Source organism: Brassica rapa, chromosome A01 (genome assembly GCF_000309985.2).
Source record: "Brassica rapa cultivar Chiifu-401-42 chromosome A01, CAAS_Brap_v3.01, whole genome shotgun sequence".
Taxonomy (NCBI): domain Eukaryota; kingdom Viridiplantae; phylum Streptophyta; class Magnoliopsida; order Brassicales; family Brassicaceae; genus Brassica; species Brassica rapa.
The window spans coordinates 29,111,304-29,121,705 of NC_024795.2; positions in this window are offsets into that span (position 1 = coordinate 29,111,304).

Consider the following 10,402-nt stretch of genomic DNA (forward strand, 5'->3'; position numbering starts at 1 on the left):
CAATAATAGCTCAATCAGAAAGATGTACAAACACTTTTTTTTTTTTTTTTGGTAAAAATATACAAACACATTTGTCTGGGTTATCTTGATTTTAGAAATCCATAGATGATTATTTGAATGTTGGATATAAAACTTGTATACTCAGATAATGAAAGAAGAAAAGGCACGTAAATACTTCGTTTGATTGACAAAGCAAAGACGAAGAGATGAAAATGATTAAACAGTGGAGTAATGGACAACACACTTAACACAACAAAAGCTTTTGATCAAAAAAGAAAACACAACAAAAGCTAAGGTAATTTGGACTTTTGTTCCGTGGCTGCAGTACGATTGCACCGTACCTCTTTTTACCTGAAACCTGAGATATTTTGTTTTTAACTTTATATTATTTTATACAGAGGAAAAAAAAGCATCAAAAGTGCCTTTCCTAGCTACTTTTTAAACAGAACGCAGCCTGTTCCATTAAACCTGACAGCATCTGATTCATCTACCATTTAATCAAGAAAGAATATAATAATATGATATTTCTTAATAATATGGTTAGACGTTTGCAATTTTCTTTTGAGCGATTAACAATTTTTAAGTGTAAAACTGTATTTTCCATGTTTAACTAAAGAATTATTTTGTGAAAGATAAAGGTTTATTGCATGTAATAAAACCACAGTGGAAAAAACAAGAAAGAAAAGAAAAACAACACTGTGAGTGGTGAACAGCGAAGCACATTCAACGGTGGACACAAAGCATGACTCACTGAAAACTTTAGTGCACATTCAATGGACGAAATGACAATGAACACTAAAAGTTGCTTTAGAAACCTTTTAACCTTTTGTTTATTGATTAGATAATTTCACTCTGCTATTCTTTTTCTGAAACCATTCATTATACTATACTCTTTTCATTTTATGATGATAAAATGATGTTTCATAATACATATTTTAATCTTAATTTCCATTAGTTTAGTTTATTCATTAGAGTAAGGGGGTGACTGGTTTTCTCGCTACCACCCGCAAACGCAGCTTTTGCGGTTGGTAGCGGTTGTCGGCGGTTTGCAACAATCACTCAAATCGCTCTAAACCGCTTCAAACCGCTCCGAATCTCATAAATTCAAAAGCTAACTCCAGCTAGCGTTTGCGGTTGCGGGCGGTTGCGGAAGTGTAAACTTTTTTTTTAAAACAATATATATACAAAAGTAAAAATATTTAATAAAAAATTTAAAATTGAAATTATGAAAATATTAAAATATATCTATTATATTTTAATTAATATTATAAAATTTTATAATAAAAACAATTTCAATAAAATTTTAAAAATTAAAATTATAACTTTCTAAATATAAATTTTTATATTTATTATAATTTTATGATTTTTGATATTTTTATAATTATATTAAATATAAATATTAGTAATTCATTATTTGACTGTTACCGCATTTGGTAGTTAACCAGTCATAGGTCACCCGCAAACGCACCAATTTTTAACCGCAGTACCAGTCGTACAAATATCTTAAAACTGCTAGAAACCGCAACCGTCCACATCCACAAACTCCCGCAACCGCAACCGCAACCGCTGCATTTGAACCAGTCAGATCCTTATCCAAAAGCTTATTAATTGGTTCACTTTTAAACGTTTACAAATGGTTTACAGTGTTAGCGTTTGACGTTTGCTGACGGCTGTAAAAATGTTTACTAGGTTCATTTGAATCCCAACTGACTCAGCAAAAAAACCAATCATCTCGAACCCAATCCGTAGTCAAACAAGAACAGACAACTATTATATTTGAGATTCAACACAAGAAGCAGATCCAAGTTGTTTGAATACATTTATCACTTAAAAACATGTTTTGGATACATTGTGTCTAGTTCCTTTGTATTTGTCCCCGGGATTGTCCAATCCCAAAAACAGCCATGGATGAACAGAAGAACTGCAGTAGCAACGCCGTGGTACTTAGCATTACTTCATGGATACATTTAGTAAAATCTTTATTATCTCTCTCTCTATATATATATATATATTAAGAATTAGTTGATTATAAATAATTAGTAGTTTGTGTTTTAAAAAAATCAGTTAATAATTCATATGTATTTTTCTTTACCATACAATAGTTTGACTGTTTCTGTAAACAATTAAGTAAGGAAAAAAATAAATACTAATATAATCACCACAAAACAAGTCAAACAAATCTACCCATTTTTATGGATCGCCATGCAAGGCGAGCAACACTTCGATCTATAAATTAATCAATCTTAAAAGGAGCTTTCAACCATCAAACCAGTAAGTTTAAATTCAAAAGAATTAATCATAAACGTTATCATAAACAATATGTCGTCATCACAGTTCGCTATCTTTTGCATCATCTTGATTGCTTTATCTCCTCTTCAAGAATGTATGCATTTATAATAGTTTTCATTTGTTCATCATCTATCTTTTTCACCATTGTAATTCCATCATCATATCCTCGATAGTTGTTTTTCCTCCAAATGATATTGTTGTTACTTTTTTGTTTATATAGTTGTCGATGCAGCTAAAGGAACATGCAGCCAAAAAGTATGCCCAAAACTCAAAACCAAAGATAAGACTTGCTTTTGTTGTTCCTCCACTGGGGGTTGCTCCGGGACCAGACAAAATTGCGAAGGTTGGTGTAAATAAATTATCTCGAGAAGCTGCATCAAGGATTTAAGAAAACCTGAATAATCATTTTATTTAATTCTTCCTAATATCTACTTTTGTTTTATGTGAATAAAGCATGCTCATCTAGAGCCCATCAAATACAATGCATGCCTATTGTATTTGTGTCCAGAGACTTTCATATTCTATTCTATGCAATGCGCATCATTTAAACTTATTTTGTCCCCTTTTGTTTTAATTTGCTATTAATTTCTTAAATATTTCTTTGGGTTAATATCTAGCAATAAGTTTTTAAAATTCATAGTTTTTATGGTAAATGATATGTTTTTTAATCTATTTTCTTCTACACCGTATCACTAGCACTGTGAGCAAGAGAAAGAAGCTACCAAAAAGAAAATTTAGAGATTTTTATACCTTCCTCACTTTTCTTAATTACATTGATTTTTTTTCTTCTATCCAATCACATCGAAAACGGTAGTCCAACTGGAATTGAAGTTTCAAAAAAAAAATATATAGATAAAAATGGTAAATCTTATACCTTCTTTACTTTTCTTAATTACATTGATCTTTTTTCTACCCAATCACATCTAAAATCTTAGTCCAACTGGAATTAAAATTTTAAAAGGCAAAATATAGATGAAATGGTAAATCTCATAACCTCCTTATTTTTCTTAATAAATTTAATCTAACCTTTATGACAACTTAGGAAAAACACTTTTATGACAAGTGTTATTTCCAATTTTTTAATGATAAACCTTTGCCACAAAGTATGTAGTTTTCATATTTTTGTTCACCCTATAAAAACATAGAACGCTACTAATATATTTATTCCAATGTGGGAAATAAGATGATTGCCCTCAGTCTCAATTTTAGGACATGATAGTCTTAAACACAACTACTATTGATTTTTTGAATAGCTATAGACTCAAGTGTTAATAAGTACTAGGTTAAGATCGGCGCCTTGCGTGGGATAAATATTATATAAATTAGTTTTATGTAGTATATGTTCTTTTACATATTATTAAATAATACATACATATAGATAATTAAAAACTCAGTAAATATTACGTATATGATTAAAATGATGCAAACACATAAATAAAAATTATTAATTCAAACAAACATTTTTTCTATTTTATATGATATAAAATAATTGATTGATAAAAACAATTTAACGATGCTCATTTATAATGAAAAAGAGTTTAGCATACAATAATACAAATGTAAAATATGGTTAGAAATTTTAAAACAACACTAAATATTATAGGCTTCACTATATAAAGTATTTACGAAAAACTCAATATTTTTGTACGGGTTAATACATAGACTTTGAGAAAATTTTAAAAAATACAACAATATTGTTTTAATGTATAGTTTCATCATGCACTAACATATAATAATGTTCAAAGGGGTTTGGAGCCTTTGTTTTCTCCATTTTTCAAGAAAAAATGATTTTATAGTGGTTATTCCTTCGATTTAGGTAGTATTATGAAGTTTTACTAAATTAATTGACAAAAAAAATTTATCAATTCCCATATACAATGAAAAAGAGCTTAAAATACATTAATAAAAATGTAGAATGTGGTTAAAAATTTTAAAACAACACTAAAGATTATAGGCTTCAGTATATAAAACATTTACCAAAAACTCAATATTTTCGTATGGGATTTTGAGTAAATTTCAAAAAATATGACAATATTGTTTTAATGCACAGTTTCATCCTGCACTAATATATGTTGATGTTCAAAGAGATTTGAAGCCCTTGTTGTCTCTATTTTTCAAAAAAAAAAAGCGATTTTATAATGGTTATTCCTCTAATATAGGGAGTATATGAAGTTCTACTAAATTAATTTCTAAAAACAATTGAACGATGATCATTCATAATGAAAAAGAGTTTAGCATACATTAATACAAATGTAGAAAATGATCAGAAATTTTAAAACAACACTAAAGATTATAGGCTTCACTATATAAAGTATTTACCAAAAACTCAATATTTTTATAGGAGTTAATATATAGATTTTGAGAAAATTTCAAAAAATACAACAATATTGTTTTAATACATAGTTTCAACATGCACTAACATATAATAATGTTCAAAGAGGTTTGGAGCCTTTGTTGTCTCCATTTTTCAAGAAAAAGTGATTTTATAGTGGTTATTTCTTTGATTTAGGGACTTTTATGAAGTTTTACTAAATTAATTGATAAAAAATATATCGATTCTCATATACAATGAAAAAAGCTTAGATACATTAATATAAATGTAGAATATGATTAGAAATTTTAAAACAACACTAAAGATTATAGGCTTCAGTATATAAAACATTTACCAAAAACTCAATATTTTCGTAGGGGTTAACACATGGATTTTGAGAAAAATTTCAAAAAATATGACAATATTGTTTTAATGCATAGTTGCATCCTGCACTAATATATGTTGATTGTCAAAGACGTTTGGAGCCTTTGTTGTCTCTATTTTTCAAACAAATAGCAATTTTATAATGGTTATTCCTTTAGTTTAGGGGGTATATGAAGTTTTACTAAATTAATTTCTCAAAACAATTGAACGATGATCATTTATAATGAAAAAGAGTTTAGAATACATTAATACAAATGTAGAATATGGTTAGAAATTTTAAAACAACACTAAAGATTATAGGCTTCACTATATAAAGTATTTCTAAAAAACTCAATATTTTTGTAGGGATTAATACATATATTTTGAGAAAATTTCAAAAAATACAACAATATTATTTTAATGCATAGTTTCATCATGCACTAAGATATAATAATGTTCAAAGGGGTTTGGAGCCTTTGTTGTCTCCATTTTTCAAGAAAAAGTGATTTTATAGTGGTTATTCCTTCGATTTAGGGAGTTATATGAAGTTTTACTAAATTAATTGATAAAAAATATATCGATTCCCATATACAATGAAAAAGAGCTTAAAATACATTAATAAAAATGTAGAATGTGGTTAGAAATTTAAAAATACACTTAAGATTATAGGCTTCAGTATATAAAACATATACCAAAAACTCAATATTTTCGTAGGGGTTTAAATACATGAAATTTGAGAAAATTTCAAAAAATATGACAATATTGTGTTAATGGATAGTTGCATCCTGCACTGATATATGATGAAGTTCAAAGAGGATTGGAGCCTTTGTTGTCTCTATTTTTATAAAAAAATAGCGATTTTATAATGGTTATTCCTCTAATTTAGGGAGTATATGAAGTTCTACTAAATTAATTTCTAAAAACAATTGAACGATGATCATTTATAATGAAAAAGAGTTTAGGATACATTAATACAAATGTAGAATATGGTTAGAAATTTTAATACAACACTAAAGATTATAGGCTTCAGTATATAAAATATTTCTAAAAAACTCAATATTTTTGTAGGGGTTAATACATAGATTTTGAGAAAATTTCAAAAAAATACAACAATATTGTTTTAATGCATAGTTTCATTATGCACTAACATATAATAATGTTCAAAGGGGTTTTGGAGCCTTTGTTGTCTCTATTTTTCAAGAAAAAGTGATTTTATAGTGGTTATTCCTTCGATTTAGAGAGTATTTTGAAGTTTTACTAAATTAATTGATATAAAAATATATCGATTCTCATATACAATGAAATATAGCTTAAACTACATTAATAAAAATGTAGAATGTGGTTACAAAAGATTATAGTCTTCAATATATAAAACATTTACCAAAAACTCAATATTTTCGCAGGGGTTAACACATAGATTTTGAGAAAATTTTTAAAAATATGACAATATTGTTTTAATGCATAGTTGCATCCTGCACTAATATATGTTGATGGTCAAAGAGGTTTGGAGCCTTTGTTGGCTCTATTTTTCAAAGCAAAATAGCAATTTTATAATTGTTATTCCTCTAATTTAGGAAGTATATGAAGTTCTACTAAATTAATTTCTAAAAACAATTGAATGATGATCATTTATAATGTAAAAGAGTTTAACATACACTAACACAAATGTAGAATATGGTTAGAAATTTTAAAACAACACTAAAGATTATAGGCTTCACTATATAAAGTATTTAACAAAAACTCAATATTTTTATAGGGGTTAATACATAGATTTTGAGAAAATTTCAAAAAATACAACAATATTGTTTTAATGCATAGTTTCATCATGCATTAACATATAATAATGTTCAAAGGGGTTTGGAGCCTTTGTTGTCTCCATTTTTCAAGAAAAAAGGATTTTATAGTGGTTATTTTTTTGATTTAGGGAGTATTATGAAGTTTTAGTAGATTGATTGATAAAAAATATATCGATTCTCATATACAATGAAAAAGAGCTTAAAATACATTAATAAAAATGTAGAATGTGGTTACAAATTTTAAAACAACACTAAAGATTATAGTCTTCAGTATATAAAACATTTACCAAAAACTCAATATTTTCGTAGGGGTTAGTTAAAACATGGATTTTGAGAAAATTTCAAAAAATATGACAATATTGTTTTAATGCATAGTTGCATCCTCCACTAATATATGTTGATGTTCAAATAGGTTTGGAGACTTTGTTGTCTCTATTTTTCAAAAAAATAGCAATTTTATAATGGTTATTCCTCTAATTTAGGGAGTATATGAAGTTCTACTAAATTAATTTCTAAAAACAATTGAACGATGATCATTTATAATGAAAAAGAGTTCAGCATACATTAATACAAATGTAGAATATGGTTAGAAATTTTAAAACAACACTAAAGATTATAGGCTTCACTATATAAAGTATTACTAAAAAACTTAATATTTTTGTAGGGGTTAATACATAGATTTTGAGAAAATTTCAAAAAATACAACAATATTGTTTTAATGCATAGTTTCATCATGCACTAACATATAATAATGTTCAAAGGGGTTTGGAGCCTTTGTTGTCTCCATTTTTCAAGAAAAAAGTGATTTTATAGTGGTTATTCCTTCGATTTAGGGAGTATTATGAAGTTTTACTAAATTACTTGATAAAAAATTTATTGATTCCCATATACAATGAAAAAGAGCTTAAAATACATTAATAAAAATGTAGAATATGGTTAGAAATTTTAAAACAACACTTAAGATTATAGGCTTCAGTATATAAAACATTTACCAAAAAACTCTATATTTTCGTAGGGGACACATGAAATTTGAGAAAATTTCAAAAAATATGACAATATTGTGTTAATGGATAGTTGCATCCTGCACTAATATATGATGATGTTCAAAGAGGTTTGAAGACTTTGTTGTCTCTTTTTTTCAAAAATATAGCGACTTTATAATGGCTATTCCTCTAATTTAGGGACTATATGAAGTTCTACTAAATTAATTTCTAAAAACAATTGAACGATGATCATTTATAATGAAAAAAAGCTTTGCATACATTAATACAAAAGTAGAAAATGATTAGAAATTTTAAAACAACACTAAAGATTATAGGTTTCACTATATAAAGTATTTACCAAAAACTCAATATTTTTGTAGGGGTTAATACATAGATTTTGAGAAAATTTCAAACAATACAACAATATTTTTTATGTATAGTTTCATCATGCACTAATATATTATAATGTTCAAAAGGGTTTGGAGCCTTTGTTGTCTCCATTTTTCAAGAAAAACGTGATTTTATAGTGGTTATTCCTTCGATTTAGGAAGTATTATGAAGTTTTACTAAATTAATTGATAAAAAATATATCGATTCCCATATACAATGAAAAAGAGCTTAAAATACAATAATAAAAAAGTAGAATGTGGTTAGAAATTTTAAAACAACACTAAAGATTATAGGCTTCAGTATATAAAACATTTAACAAAAACTCAATATTTTCGTAGGGGTTAACACGTGGATTTTGAGAAAAATTTCAAAAAATATGACAATATTGTTTTAATGCATAGTTGCATCCTGCACTAATATATGTTGATGGGCAAAGAGGTTTGGAGCCTTTGTTGTCTCTATTTTTCAAAACAAAATAGCAATTTTATAATGGTTATTTCTTTAATTTAGGGAGTATATGAAGTTCTACTAAATTAATTTCTAAAAACAATTGAACGATGATCATTTATAATGAAAAAGAGTTTAGAATACATTAACACAAATGTAGAATATGGTTAAATTTTTTTTAAAACAACACTAAAGATTATAGGCTTCACTATATAAAGTATTTAACAAAAACTCAATATTTTTGTAGGGGTTAATACATAGATTTTGAGAAAATTTCAAAAAATATAACAATATTGTTTTAATGCATAGTGTCATCATGCACTAACATATAATAATTTTAAAAGGGGTTTGGAGCCTTTGTTGTCTCCATTTTTCAAGAAAAAAAATGATTTTATAGTTGTTATTTCTTTGATTTAGGGAGTATTATGAAGTTTTACTAAATTAATTGATAAAAAATATATCGATTCTCATATACAATGAAAAAGAGCTTAAAATACATTAATAAAAATGTAGAATGTGGTTACAAATTTTAAAACAACATTAAGGATTATAGTCTTCAGTATATAAAACATTTACCAAAAAACTAAGTATTTTCGTAGGGGTTAGTAAACACATGGATTTTGAGAAAATTTCAAAAAATATGACAATATTGTTTTAATGCATAGTTGCATCCTCCACTAATATATGTTGATGTTCAAAGAGATTTGAAGCCTTTGTTATCTCAATTTTTCAAAAAAATAGCGATTTTATAACGGTTATTCCTCTAATTTAGGGAGTATATGAAGTTCTACTAAATTAATTTCTAAAAATAAATGAACGATGATCATTTATAATGAAAATGAGTTTAGCATACATTAATACAAATGTAGAAAATGATTAGAAATTTTAAAACAACACTAAAGATTATAGGCTTCACTATATAAAGTATTTACCTAAAACTCAATATTTTTGTAGGGGTTAACCCATAGATTTTGAGAAAATTTCAAAAAATATGACAATATTGTTTTAATGCCTAGTTTCATCATGCACTAAAATATGATGATGTTCAAAGAGGTTTGGAGCCATTGTCGTCTCCGTTTATCAAGAAAATAATAATTTTATAGTGGTTACTCCATCGATTTAGGGAGTATTATGAAGTTTTACTAAATTAATTGATAAAAACAATTAAATGATGCTCATTTACCATGAAAAGGAGTTTAGCATACATTAATACAAATGTAGAATATGGTAGAAATTTTAAAACAACACTAAAGATTATAGGCTTCAGTATATAAAGTATTTACCAAAAACTCAATATTTTTGTAGGGGTTAGCCCATAGATTTTGAGAAAATTTCAAAAAATACGACAATATTGTTTTAATGCCTAGTTGCATCCTGCACTAAAATATGATGATGTTCAAAGAGGTCTGGAGCCTTTGTCGTCTCCGTTTATCAAGAAAATAATAATTTTATAGTGGTTATTCCATCGATTTAGGGCGTATTATGAAGTTTTACTAAATTAATTGATAAAAAAAATTGAACGATGCTCATTTACCATGAAAAAGATTTTCGCATACATTAATACAAATGTAGAATATGGTAGAAATTTTAAAACAACACTAAAGAATATAGGCTTCAGTATAAAAAGTATTTACCAAAAACTCAATATATTTGTAGGGGTTAGCCCATAGATTTTTAGAAAATTTCAAAAAATATGACAATATTGTTTTAATGCCTAGTTGCATCATGCACTAACATATGATGATGTTCAAAGAGGTTTGGAGCCTTTGTCGTCTCCGTTTATCAAGAAAATAATAATTTTATAGTGGTTATTCCATCGATTT